The following is a 14,759-nucleotide window of genomic DNA, read 5'->3' as shown; positions in this document are numbered from 1 at the left end:
GAGGGCGGTAATGACGCTCGAGATGAAAAGTCACGATGACACCTCAAACCCGGATCTTTATTTCACCAAGGCAGATTTGATGGGTGTGGTCCCTCATGACAACGACTCAATAGTAATATCCGTCCTCATGGTGGGAAGAAAGGTGCATCGAACTGTCATTGGTCAACTTGTGGTTATCCCTCGATCAGTTGAGGCCTCACAATGGATGCTTTATCGGATTAGTGGGGGACCAGGTGGAGTGTCGAGGATACATCGACCTGAGGACAACCTTTTCAGACAAAGAGGTCGCCAGGACTATTGTCATCACGTATGTGGTAGTAGTCAATACCCCCTCCGCTTACAATTTGTTGTTGGGAAGATCCTCGTTGAACAAGTTAGGAGCAGTAGCATCCACAAAACATATGAAGATGAAGCTGGCATCCCTCAAGGGACGGGTGATCACAATACGATCCAACCAAAAGGATGCTCAGAAGTGTTACGAGAGCAACCTAAAGAATATGAGGAGTTACAACGTCGCCACTATCTCCCAGGGGGGAAAGGTAGCCGAAGTCTTGGAAACCGAACTCAATCACCAACCTCGACCAGAACCAGCTGGCGACGTCCAAGAAAGGGAAATCGAAGGAAAATTGTTCATGCTCGATGCCTTTATGGGGAAGGAACTGCAAGACCAGATAGCCGAGGGGATAGCTAGACACTTGGATGCATTTGCATGGACTTCCACCGACATGCTAGGGATAGATCCTGATTTCTTGTGCCATAGGCTTACTATGGACAACAAGGTCCGACCAGTAGTCCATAGAAGGAGAAAGTTCAACGAGGAAAGACACTTGGTTATCAAGATCGAGTTGCAAAAGTTGCTGAACGCCGACCATATCAAGGAGATTCAATACCCCAAATGGCTGACAAAGGTGGTGTTGGTTCGAAAGACCAACGACAAATGGAGAATGTGCGTGGACTTCACAGACCTGAACAAGGCTTGCCCGAAGGACTCCTACCCCCTGCCGAGAATCGATTCCTTGGTGGACAGTGCCTCGGGATGTCGACTTTTGAGTTTCCTAGACGCCTTCTCAGGGTACAATCAAATTTGGATGCACCCAAACGACGAGGTTAAGATCGGTTTCATGACGGAACACGACAGCTATTGCTACAAGGTCATGCCATTCGGCCTAAAAAATGCTAGCGCTACCTATCAACGCCTGATGGACAGGATCCTCGCCCCTATGCTCGGGCGAAATGTGCAAGCTTACGTGGACGACATGGTTGTTAATTATGAGGAGGAAAAACAATATGTAGCGGATCTAAAGGAATTGTTTGAGACTATGGGTAAGTATAACATGAATTTAAACCCCGAAAAGTGTGTATTTGGGGTAGAGGCAGGCAAATTCCTAGGATTCATGCTAACCGAGAGAGGCATAGAGGCTAATTCGGATAAGTGCGCCACCCTCATTAGGATGAGGAAACCTGCTAATGTCAAAGAGGTTCAACAACTGACTGGGCAAATGACGGCTTTGTCCCATTTCCTATTCGCCAGTGGAGACAAAGGTTACGCGTACTTCCAATGTCTGAAGAAAAACAATTGTTCCGTGTGAACCCCTGAGTGCGAGGAAGCATTTGTCAAGTTAAATGCGTTCCTCTCTTCCTGTACTTCTCCATCATCGATCGGGCAATCAACTCAGTGATAGTACACGTCAGGACAAAAGTTAGAAATCGACCTACTTTGTTAGTAAGGTGTTACAGGGACCCGAGGAGCGCTACCAGGCAATCGAGAAGGCCATGTTAGCAGTTGTGTTCACGGGCAGGAGGCTATGACATTATTTTCACAGCGTCACCGTCATTGTAATGACTGACCTCCCTAATCGCAAGGTTCTGCAGAAACCTGACATAGCAAGGCGCTTACTGCAATGGTCAGTCGAGCTATTAGAGTTCAATATTCAGTACGAGCCCAGAGGCCCGATCAAGGGCCAGGTATACGCTAATTTCGTGGTTGAATTGTCATCCGGGGGTCCCAACCCAGACTTTAAAGGCTTTCGGTGGATATTGTTAGTAGATGGTTCCAACAAAGCAGCGGAGCTGGGGTTATCTTAGAAGGACCCAGCGGCCTGCTGATTGAACAATCTTTGAAGTTTGCATTTAAAGCAGTAACAATCAAGTCGTGTACGAAGCACTGATAGCCAGGATGTTGTTGGCCTAGGAGTTGGGAGTTCAGAACTTGCTGGTGAAGAGTGACTCATTACTCGTCATCGAGCAGGTTACGGGCAGATATCAAGCCAAGGACCCGCAGTTAGCAGCATACCTTAGATACGTCACGTTGTTGAAAGATGCCTTTGCCGAGTTTGAATTTGTGCATGTTCCAAGAGAGCATAACTCCCGAGCACATCTCTTGGCCAAGCTAGCCAGCTCGGGAAAAGGGAACAGGCAAAGATCGGTGATCCAAGAGACATTGAAAAACCCTAGGATGGCGAAAGAGGACCCGACCAGGGAAGTCTTGTTGATAAGCACCTGAGAAGGGAGGAGCCACCGTTTGATCACTTAAGAAATGTTGAAGGTACCACGGGTAGGATCATGCGAGGTGCTTAGGGAAGAGGCGATGATCGTCTCCTCGAGGGGAGCGACTGGCACTTGGATCACTCCTTACCAGCACTATCTGGCTGACGGCCTACTTCTTGATGAACCCACTGAGGTCAAGGCGGTAAAAAGAAATTCAGGGAAGTACACTCCTCCTGCTCTTATTTGCATTAGTGGTGAACAATGCACCCATGTGATGAGCGAGCTGCACGAGGGCATTTGTGGAAGCCATGTTGGAGGCCGAGCGCTGGTGTTAAAAATCATGTGCTGGGTATTATTGGCCAATGATGAAAGAAGAATGCGGGAGTTATGTACAACGATGTGAGCAGTGCCAGAAACACGCTGACTGACACCACGCACCAACAGAGGAGCTGCAGTCACTTTACAGCCCATGGCCATTTCATACCTGGGGAATAAACATTTTAGGTCCTTTCCCTCTAGCCATACGAAAAATGAAGTACCTTGTGGTGGTCATCGAGTACTTCACGAAGTGGATTGAAACCGAGCCTGTTGCCCAAATCACCGCACACAAAGCACAACATTTCGTATGGAAGAACATAGTATGCCGCTTTGGGGTTCCCAGACGTCTGGTGTCAGATAACGGAACGCAGTTCGCCAGTCAGCAGCTAGGCAAGTTATGCTCGGAACTCTGCGTAAAAGAATATTGGCAACAAATGATGTTATATATGATAAGGGAAGGGATTAATGAAGAAAACCATACCACCATATCTATGTGTTTAAGTGGTCTCAAACTTGAGATAAGAAACAAAGTTGAACTTTTACCTTATAAAGATTTAAATGACTTGATTCAACTTAGCATTAAAGTTGAAAAACAAATTTTGAGAATACAATCAAGTCGAAAACAAAGTTCATACTCTGTATCTTATGACAAGGAAAAGGTCCAAAGAGGGGAAGAACATATAAAAGAAACATCTTTAGAACCTTCCCAAAACCTACGCAACTACGAGGATATCTCACACACTCAAGCTAGAGAAATTCAATATTTTAAATGTCTTGGTAATGATTATTTAACATCTCAGTGTCCCAATGAAAGATCTATGATCTTAAGGGACAAAGATGACAATAGTAGTCAAGAGAAAGAAACTAGGGAGAGTGAAGAAAATATAAAAAAAAAAAAATCAAGAGAAAGTCCTTAAGGATAAATCTGAGGTGTGGGAGAAGAGTGTTCCTTCCCACAAGGTTATTCAGAAAGAAGAAAAATTTGAAAATAATTTTGAAAATATACTTCTATCTGAACAACCTTCATACCTCCTTGCTTGTAAAGGAACATTTGCTTGCACCGTCACACTTGCTGAAATTTGTGAGCTACCTCCTCAAGAGAAAAAAGTTTTTAAAATAATTTGATGATATATTTCCTAAGGAAAACCTCGTTGAACTTTCACCTTTTAGGAGTATAGAACATAAAATAGATCTAGTTCTAGGGGCTAGTCTACCAAATAGACCAGCTTATGGAACTAATCATGGAGATACTAAGGAGATAGAATCACAATTTTAGGAATTGTTTGAAAAGGGCTAGGTTCGTAAGAGTCTAAGTCCTTGTGATGTACCTATTTTGTTGGTGCTAAAGAAAGATGGCAAATGGAGAATGTGTTATGATTGTAGAACCATCAGTAATGTCACCATCAAATATAGGCATCAAATTCTTAGACTTGATAATATGCTTGATGAATTGCATGGTTCCATTACATTTTTCAAAATTGATCTTAATAGTGAATATCACCAAATAAGAATCAAAGAGGGTGATGAATTGAAAACTACTTTTAAGACCAAATTTGGACTAAATGAGTGGTTCGTGAAACCTTTTGGAATCACTAATGAACTTAGCCCTTTCATGAGGCTTATGCATCATGTCCTTAAGAATTGCATAAGTAAATATCTAGTAGTTTCTTTTGAGTATATGCTAAGAAATCACCAACAAGTGCAGGTCGAGTTATCTATAGGCATCTACAAAGATAAAATTTTATGTGATGTAGTATATATTTTTCATGAAGGAGAACTCCTGGGCAAATTTGGAGTTGATAAAACTCTAGAGCTTTTAAAAGGAAATTTTTTTTGGCCACTGTCCCGACCAGTCCTCGGTCATCAACCTAGAGACTGACCTCAGACATCGCGCACCGATGCTTGGTGATGGAATGGGGCCACGTGATGTCGGCCCTAGACGCACCTACCAGGGAATTGGTTAGTCTTTGATATTTGTATCCTAAGCTCTGATGTTGGAGATCGAACCCCACAAGTAGGGGAAGAAGATCGGACATCGGTCGTTAGGACGTTGTAGAGGGCCACATAAGGTGGGCCCTAGAGTTTGGTTAAGATAACAGTTAAAGACAAGAGATGTGTGGGAAGCCTAAGTCACGAGGGATCCATGCACATGGTGTGTATGACGCATGAAGGCGCAACATGTGTGGATAATCCTAGGGGATGTTAAGGCCATTAGGGTTAGGGTTTCCAAGGAAGCTGCATGCATGGCACATGAATACTTAGGGCACCCACGAAGCAGAGGGCGCTAGAGATTAGGTGCACAAGCTGGTACCTAAGTGGCCACTCTGTAAAACGTTGCACTCCAGTTAAGGAAAGATCCATGTGCTAGACACGCTAAGATTATCCGAATAGCGGCGCAGAGACATTTTCCAAGGAACCCTAGTCAAGGGTAACAACACAAAGGTAAACCTTAGTTTCAGCCTATATAAAAGGTTCTAAGAACCCTAACAAGGTACGCAGTTTCTAAGACTGAAACTCATTTACACCCTTGGTGTTTCTTTGCCCTAAATACTGACTTGAGCGTTGGAGTGCAAACGGTCGCTAGGGTGCCCTTTTTGTCTTTGCAGGTGAGAGGCTTCTTGATCAAGAAGGAACGTTTCTTAGGTAAGATCGAAGGGCAAAAACAGTCATTAGAGTCAACCGGTGAAGCGAGTCAACCGACAGGAACATTTGGCACCCACCGTGGGGCCCGTTAAAACAAGGTCCCACTCACAGTTACGTTAAGAGTCTTTACCAACAATATGAAGAGTAGAAGGCAAGCAACTGCTGGATCCGCAAGAAGGGTACCCTCCAGGGGGGACAACGTTACCACACAACAAATCTTAGATACGATGCGTGCCCTCCAAGCAGAAGTAGCGGCTTTCTGAGCGGACAACACAGAATTGCGCAAAACCAATGAAGAATTGCATAGGGATTTGCAACAGGTGGGGGAACGCACGGTAGACGAACGTGCCCCACCGGCACCACTTAGGGCACGTCCATGCCATTCTCAAGAGCAATCATGAATACGGCGTTACCAACAACGTTTCTGGGTCCGAAGGTGTCCTTCACAGGAGTAGAGGTCCCAGAGGCCCATCTCACAGCGTTCCACACCCAGATGATGCTCACTGGAGGATCTGACGTCATGTACTGCAAAATGCTGATGAGGAAACTATCGGGCACGGCGTTGGAGTGGTTCGTTAGCCTTCTCGACGGACACATCACCAACTTCGACTAGTTTGATACATTATTCAGGGAGCAGTACCTTGTGAACAAGGCCCCCACTCGACTTTCTTATGACATTTTCGATGTCAAACAGTACCAGGGGGAGTCCATGAAGAACTGCCTGAACAGGTTCGGTGTTCAAGTGGTAAGATTGGAACCCACTGATGAAGCCATGATAGTACATGCCTTTGTCAAGAGAATGCTTGGTGTGAATTTCACCAGGCAGATGGCCACTACATACGTAATTGTTTGGCCTTGGCGCATCAACTAGATGAACTGGTGAAGAACGATTTCTTCAAGGACTATCTTCTAGAGGCACAAGATGACCAGGCGTTGGTAGCTACGAGAGCGTATCAGGGGCACGAGGTGCCAATCCACGGAGAGGTAAACACTATCTCGGGAGGATTCTCAGGAGGAGGGTGCACTGCCTCCCAGCAAAAGAAGTACGCACGAGGGGCGATGGCGGTGGAGGAACTACAGTCGGACCTGATCCCCGACGTCGACCTCTCCTTCTTGAAAGCCGACCTCCAGGATGTCATACCTCACAATTATGATCCGGTGGTAATCTCGCTGGTCACAATTGGGAGGAGGGTGTGCCGTGTCCTTGTAGACCAACGAAGTTCGACAGATGTCATGTTCTTGACGACCTTCAACCGGTTGTAGCTGTCCACTGACCAATTAAGGCCCTACACCGGATGTTTGTATGGTTTTGCAGGGGACGAGGTGGAGGTTCGTGGGCACATCAAGTGGAGGACAACATTCACAGATGGCACGTCGTCACACACTACAAGCATCAGGTACCTCGTCGCTAACACTCCCTCGGCTTATAACATACTGTTGGGGAGACCGACCTTAAACAGGTTGGGAGCAGTTCCCTCCACGACACATGAGGAAGAAATTGCCTTCCCTCGAGGGGGCAGTGATCATCATCATGTCTGACCAAAGGGAGGCTAAGAAGTGCTATGAAAACAACTTCAAGATGAAGAGAGGGGTGTTTTTTGTCAAACCTAGACCACCGAGGGAAGACGGAGTGACCCGTGAAGAGATCGTCCGAGAAAACCGACCCGAGCTTGCTGGAGGTGTGGTGGAGAAGGAGATCGGAGGAAAGATGTTCAAACTTGGGCAGTCTTTGAGTAAGGAGTCACAAGATCAGGTCGTTGGGGTCATAGTGCGACACCTTGACGCATTCGCATGGACTGCCGCCGACATGCCCGATATCGACCCTGATTTCTTGTGTCATCGCCTCACTATGGACCCCAAGGTCCGACCTATCTGCCAGAGAAGGCGAAAGTTCAACGGAGGAAAGCGCCAGGTCATACGGGAAGAAACAGAGAAGTTACTAAAGGCTGGCCACATCAGGGAAATCCAGTACCCCAAGTGGCTAGCCAACGTGGTACTAGTAAAGAAAGCCAATGGGAAATGGAGGATGTGTGTCGATTTCACGGATCTCAACAAGGCCTGCCCAAAGGATTCTTACCCGCTGCCTAGTATCGATGCCTTGGTAGACAGTGCCTCCGGGTGCAGGTTACTCAGCTTCCTGGATGCCTTCTCTGGCTACAACCAAATCATGATGCACCCCAGGGACGAGAGCAAGACCGCGTTCATGACAGAACTGTCGTGCTATTGCTATAAGGCCATGCTCTTTGGGCTAAAAAACACAGGGGCCACCTACCAACGTTTAATGGACATAGTACTAGCGCCCATGTTAGGGCGGAACGCCCAAGTGTACGTAGATGACATGGTGGTCACCTCCCAACAGAGGGAGCAACATGTAGCTAACCTAGAAGAATTGTTCACCACGATAGCAAAGTACTTGCTAAAGTTGAACCCCGAAAAGTGCGTGTTCGGAGTGGAGGTAGGAAAGTTCTTTGGTTCCTACTCACTGAACGAAGAATAGAGGCAAATCCCGAAAAGTGCGCTGCCATAATAGCCATGAGAAGCCCGATCTCAGTAAAAGAAGTACAACAGTTGACAGGGCGCATGACCGCCTTGTCCATATTTGTATCAGCAGGAGGAGACAAGGGACACCCTTATTTCCAGTTGCTGAAGAGGAACAACAGGTTCGTCTGGACCCATGAGTGCGACAAGGTGTTTGTCAAATGAAGGAGTACCTGACCAGTCCACCGGTGTTGTGTAAGCCAAAGATAGGAGTCCCGCTCCGCTTATACTTCACAGTCACAGAAAGGGCGATCAGTTCGGTCCAATTGCAAGAGCAAGACCAGGTACAGAGGCCAATCTATTTTGTCAGCAAGGTATTGCAGGGGCCGGAGGTGAGATACCAGGCCTTAGAGAAAGCAACCTTAGTGGTGGTATTCTCAGCAAAAAGACTATGCCACTACTTCTAGAGTTTCACCGGTAATGACAGACCTTCCAATTCGCAAGGTTTTGCAAAAATCGGATGTGGTGGGAAGAATGGCGCGATGGGCGGTGGAACTGTCTGAATTTGACATACACTACGAACCTAGAGGCCCCATCAAGGGCCATATCTATGCCGACTTCGTAGTGGAACTCTCCTCGGCATCCACACACCAAGAAGGGGCAGATTTCAGGTGGCTACTTTCTGTAGATGGATCCTCAAACTAGTAAGGTAGTGGAACAGGTGTAATCTTGGAGGGACCAGATGGGTTGCTAATTGAGCAGGCCCTACGGTTCGCTTTCAAGGCCAACAACAACCAGGCAGAGTATGAGGCCCTGATCATGGGAATGTTGTTGGCTAAGGAGATGGGAGCAAAGGGGCTGTTGGCAAAGAGCGATTCCTTGTTAGTTACAGGCCAAGTCACGGGGGAATACCAAGCTAAAGACCCTCAGATAGCCGCATACCTAGAATACGTCCAGGTCCTGAAGGAGTCGTTCAAATTGTTCAAGTTAGTCCATGTACCTAGAGAAGAAAATGCCCGAGCTGACTTGCTTGCAAAACTCGCTAGTTCGAGCAAGGGGGCAGACAGAGGACGGTGATTCAAGAGACCTTAAAGACACCTCGAACCACCGCGGGAAATACGAAAGAAATCCAACATATTAGCACATTGGAAGGGACGAGAAGGAGTCATCGATCGTTAATGCAAGAGACAGTGAAAACACCAGAATAAGCAAGTACCCAGTCGTTGGGGAAATAGCGCCGCAAGTTTACCAGGTTGAGTTAGGGAAAACCTGGATGATGGCTTACCAACGCTACCTAGCCGATGAGATACTCCCGTTAGAGCCTGCAGAAGCTCGGAAAATCAAGAAAAATTCGAACAGTACACCCTGATCGATGGGAAATTATTCAGGCACGAATTCACCCATCCTATATTGGTATGCGTGGACGGTGAGTAATGCACGCAGATCATGGCAAAACTACACAAAGGGATATGCGATAGCCACATCGGTGGTCGATCTCTCTCGTCAAAGACCATTCGTGCAGGATATTATTGGTCAACCATGAGTGAGGATTGCACGAGATGTGCCCAACGGTGCAAGCAGTGCCAACACCCCAGAGGAGTTGAGATCCATATACAACCCATGGCCATTTCATACTTGGGGAATCGATATTCTGGGGCCTTTTCCTTTGGCGGTACGGCAGATGAAGTACCTTGTGGTTGCCATAGAATATTTCACGAAGTGGATTGAGGCCGAACCAGTGACACAGATCACAGCCCATAAAATCCAGCACTTCGTGTGGAAAAACATAATGTGTCGCTTCGGGATCCCGAAGAGGTTGGTATCTGATAATGGTACCCTGTTTGCAAGCCAGCAATTAGGCAAGCTATGTACGGAGCTGGGGATAAAGCAAGTATTTGCATCAGTAGAACACTCCCAGACGAACGAACAGGTCGAGTCGGCCAACCGAGTTCTGCTTAGAGGCTTGAAAAGAAGGTTGGACAAAGCCAAAGGGACCTGGGCAGAAGAAGTTCCTAGAATCGTGTGGACCTACCATACACCAAGGAAACGTCATTCAGTTTGGTATATGGTTCGGGCGCTATAATCCTAGTAGAAATCCAGGAAAACTCACAACGTTTCCAGAACTTCGTGGTCGAAGAATCGAACGAGGAAAGAAAGGTGAACTTGGACCTACTGGATGAAGTGAGGGAGGAAGCAAGGATTAAAGCCAAAACCTTGAAAAGGAGGGTGGAGTACAAGTACAACTCTAAGCTGAGACCTCGGCAATTCTAGGTCGCCGACCTGGTGATGAGGAAGTCCCACCTGTACCAGCTAGAAAACAAGCTATCTCCCAAGTGGACCTGTCCTTTCAGAGTAACGGAGGCCCTTGGGAATTGAGCATACAGGCTCGAGACATCAGAAGGCGGCGCGATCCCTCGCACCTGGAACGCGACCAACCTGAAGTTTTATTTCAGTTAATACATTGTACATGTTTAAGGGGACACTCTTTTTCCCTTGTAAGGGCTTTTTAACGAGGTTACCCGAATAAAATTTATTATGTTAAGAAATGTGCATTGCAATTATAGGAACCTCTTTCCTTGAAGTGATACACAGAGAAGCAGAGGTAGTTTGGTCTCGCCAATAAGCCTCTCTCGCGTAAGTTCACCAAGGCGAAGAATAGTATGGTTCGCTAAAACTAAAGGAACCTCTTTCCTTGAAGTGATACGCAGAGAAGCAGAGGTAGTTCGGTCTCCCCAATAAGCCCCTCTCGCGTAATTTTACCAAGGCGAAGAATAGTATGGTTCGCTAAAACTAAAGGAACCTCTTTCCTTGAAGTGGTACGCGGAGAATAGAGGTGGTTTGGTCTCTCCAATAAGTCCCTCACGCGTAAGCGCACCAAGGCGAAAAGAAGTATGGTTCAAGTTCCAAAGACTTGCCCCTTGACTCTTGTAGCAAGGGCGAGATCAGCTATCCCTTGACTTTATACAGCAAGGAAGAAATCGCAAAAGTGCCGTTCACTTGGGGTAGAAACATCAAGGGGGGGGGGAACAAGCATATGAAGACCTCTTGCGTATTAACTCCAAGGTCGAACAAGCATACGAATCAAACGTGCTACCTAAAGGGCGAACCTAAAGGCACTATATGGAGAGCAAAGCGAATAAAGGCAACAATTAAAAATAAGATAAATACTTATAAAGTATACATGCAAGAGAGCTTGATTGTCAACAAAAACATAATTACAAAGGGGAGTCATTCTCGTGGTACGATTTGGCCGTAAACAACGCATTTGGACTCACCAAAAAGGGTAAGATCCACCTCAGGATGTGCACAGGCAAACTGAGCGACGACGTCTTGAAACCCCTAACCGTAAGCCTCAACGACATAGTTAGTGAGCTCCTCCTCTGTCTTTCTAAAGGACTCAATCGTCCCAGCCAAGGACTCAGTTTACTCAGCCAATTCACCTTCAATCTGCCCCAGAAGGATTTCGCGCTACGTGGCCCTCTCTTCCATATTGGCCACCTTTCCCTCCAGTTCGGCCATCAGATCTTCAAGCTCGACCGCATGGGTACGAAGAGGCAAGATTCTCGCTTCTAGTTCGACCGCCTCTTGGCCCTTGTCATGGAGGGCCTTTTTGGCATCCTTCTCAGATTGGCGAAGGCTCGCCAACTCCTAGTACAGGGCGGTTTCGCGATTGGTAAAGATTTTGGTCCTGGTGGTCAGTTCCTCCTCGAGTTTTGCCACCCTAACCTTGAGGTCCTCGGCTTCTTGGGTCCTGTTAAGCACAAGGTTGGAGGCAAACAGGAGGTCCCTAAGGACATCGACCATTCGCTCTTGAAGGAGATTGCCGCTTAAGCCCTCCACCTCTTGGCTTTGGAAGCGACTGAATACTTTTTGGAGTAGTAAGGGAAGTGGCAAGGTGGAGGCATCTCTTAGTCTTCGGGGGCACTCTCTCCCCCACCCTCGAGAGCAACAACTTGAAGCGGGGAGGAGGCACTAGAGGGATGGTCCATGGAGGTCGGAGTTCTAGCAGAGGCGGAGGCAGAAGGCGCCACGGTCTCACCCACCCTTGGTCGTTTGAAGACGAGACTGGTGCACGTATCTTCGTCATCAGACTTGACCGCCACTGCCCCTGTTAACTCAATAGCGGCAGGGGCCGGATTGGTGGGATGAGAAGCAGGCGCGGCCGAAGATGAATGGGTTAGGGGCGTTGAAGGGTTCGCCCCAGCAGCAGCCGCCCTTCGCTTGGCCAGGAGGTCGGCCAACTTCTTCTTCTTGTCTTTGTTAAAGCCCATATCTGTGTGAAAACAAGTCAATGCGAGAGAAAGTAAACAAGACAAGTATGCAGGTAAAAAAGGGATAAAGTAAGAGGCATGGAAACAAGAGAGTATCGATATAGGTTTCAAGATCTTTGGGGCTAAACTCACGCTTGAGTAGCTCCAAAGTGTTCAAAGGGGCAGAGAGCCCAGAGAGAAGCTCGCATACACCTTGCTCCTGAGGGGAAAGATCCTCAAGACTTCGGGCTCTCTGAAGGTTTGGCTTCTCCGTCCAATATAAGGGAAACCCATCTAGAAGAGAGGGGTCCCTCCGATTGCTGTGAACTTTGAAGAAGTTGTTCTTGATGATTGCTGGAAGAGCATTAAGAGCACCCTCCTAGCCACATCATTGAAGTTGACCCACAAGTTTTTCCCTGGGTCTTTAACCTCGAAGAAATAAAGGAAGGTGTCTACGGACGGTGTAAGGCCGAGGCTGCAACAAAGAATGGTGAAAGCCCTCACGAACGCCCAACTGTTGGGATGTAGTTGGGCAGGGGCAACATTCACCTCAGTTAGAAGTGTGCGCTCGAGAGGGGTAAAGGGTAACTGAAGCCCCAGTCTTCGGAAGATGGTGGAATAAATGAAGCAGAAAGCGCCTTTGGGGTCAGAAGCTTCATCAGAACATACTGGCTCACCCTCGTGACAAGCCACCATTTGTACAAACTTATCGTGGTCTTTGCCAAAGACGCGCGATGGATTGCTTCTTCCTATAGGTCGCTATGCTCTGAAGGGTTGTAAAGGTGGACGTTTCCTCTAAAAGGTCCACCGGTGCCCAGCGGTATAGGGAATTATAGAACGAGGCAGGAGGGGAGGGACTGGCAAAGAAGTTGGAACAGGGGACGACGATGAAGTCGAAATGGAATTGGAGTTCGAGGGAGAAGCCGGTTCGGGAACTCGTTTGGCTCGTTTAGTCATCTTGGATAAGAAAGCTAAAAAGAAGAAGAAAAAGAGAAACTTTAGAAGGTCAAAAATGGCCTAACCCGATAGAACCAGAAAAGCCTAGAAAACAGAGACTCGAAGCATGAATAGTAGAAATAAATGCACAGAGAGATGCAGAAATCATAAACAACCCCAGGCATATATGAGCATGTTACAAGCAACAAAATCATAAATGGCAGAATGACCGGGAAATAAAAATCAAACCTTTCGGGTGACGAGGTTCAAGGGTTTGAAGTTTTGGAAGAAAGAGAAGATAGCGTTTTCCCGCAAATGCCAAATGAAGGTTCGCGTAATCAAAGTGATGAAACAGTGGTAAGGGTTAAAGTGTTTAAACAATACACGAAGAAGTTTAAGCGCCAACAAGGCTCAGCCATTGATCCCGACACGTGTACATTCACCAACGGAAAAATGATGAGATATCACTTAGGTGCACTATTCACACCCGATACCCAGTGCCACGTAGGTCGCCCAGTGCGAGCACATAGTCTCTTCACTAAAACAAGTTACAGCTCGAGATTGGGGGGCTTGTCTCCCGACCAGTCCTCGGTCATCAACCCAGGGACTGACCTCAAACATCGCGCACCGATGCTTGGTGATGGAAGGTGGCCACGTGATGTGGGCCCCATACGCACCTACCAGTGAATTGGTTAGTCTTTAATATTTGTATCCTAAGCCCCGATGTTGGAGATCGATATCGAACCCCACTTGTAGGGGAAGAAGATCGGACATCGGTTGTCAGGACGTTGTAGAGGGCCACATAAGGTGGGCCACAAAGTTTGGTTAAGATAACAATTAAAGACAAGAGATGTGTGGGAAGCCTAAGTCGCGAGGGATCCATGCACATGGTGTGTATGACGCATGAAGGCGCAACACGTGAGGATAATCCTAAGGGACATTAAGGCCATTAGGGTTAGGGTTTCCAAGGAAGCTGCATGCAGGCACATGAATACTTAGGGCACCCACGAAGCAAAGGGCGCTAGAGATTAGGTGCACAAGCTAGTACCTAAGCGGCCACTCTCTAAAACGTTGCACTCCAGTTAAGGAAAGATCCATGTGCCAGATACGCTAAGATTATCTGAATAGCGGCGCAGAGACATTTTTCAAGGAACCCTTGATGGAGATCAAGCTCAAGAGGACATGGAGGTCAATCAACAAGATCAAGAAGAGGTAGAGGCACAAATAAAGGACGCCCATGGAGGTCAAAGCCCTCCTCAAAGGATTACAAGAAGCATGTTCAAAGCTTTAGGAGCTAGGGGACATTTATTTTCTCTTTTCGTAATTTCTTTAGTTGAAGGTGCTTAGATTAGAAACCTCTTTTGTTATAGCATATTTTAGGCTTTAGTTAGGAGCTTTAGGAGGGGGGTGTATTAGTAGATAGGTGTAGGAGTAGAATAGGAGGTGCCAAAGTGAAGGAAGAGGTCACACCTTCCTCATGCATGGTTTTAGGCGCCGGTTTTGAATAGGTTTAGGAGGGAATTTTGAATTCTCTTAGCTTTGATTTTCAGCACCTTAGGCTATAAATAGAGGTGCTCTCCTTGTATTTTTCAGATTTGAATTTATCTAAAGAAACTATACTCAAAATTGGAGTGAGCATTGGAGAGC

This window comes from Phaseolus vulgaris, chromosome 2 (genome assembly GCF_000499845.2).
Source record: "Phaseolus vulgaris cultivar G19833 chromosome 2, P. vulgaris v2.0, whole genome shotgun sequence".
NCBI lineage: Eukaryota > Viridiplantae > Streptophyta > Magnoliopsida > Fabales > Fabaceae > Phaseolus > Phaseolus vulgaris.
This window is presented reverse-complemented; position numbering follows the sequence as displayed.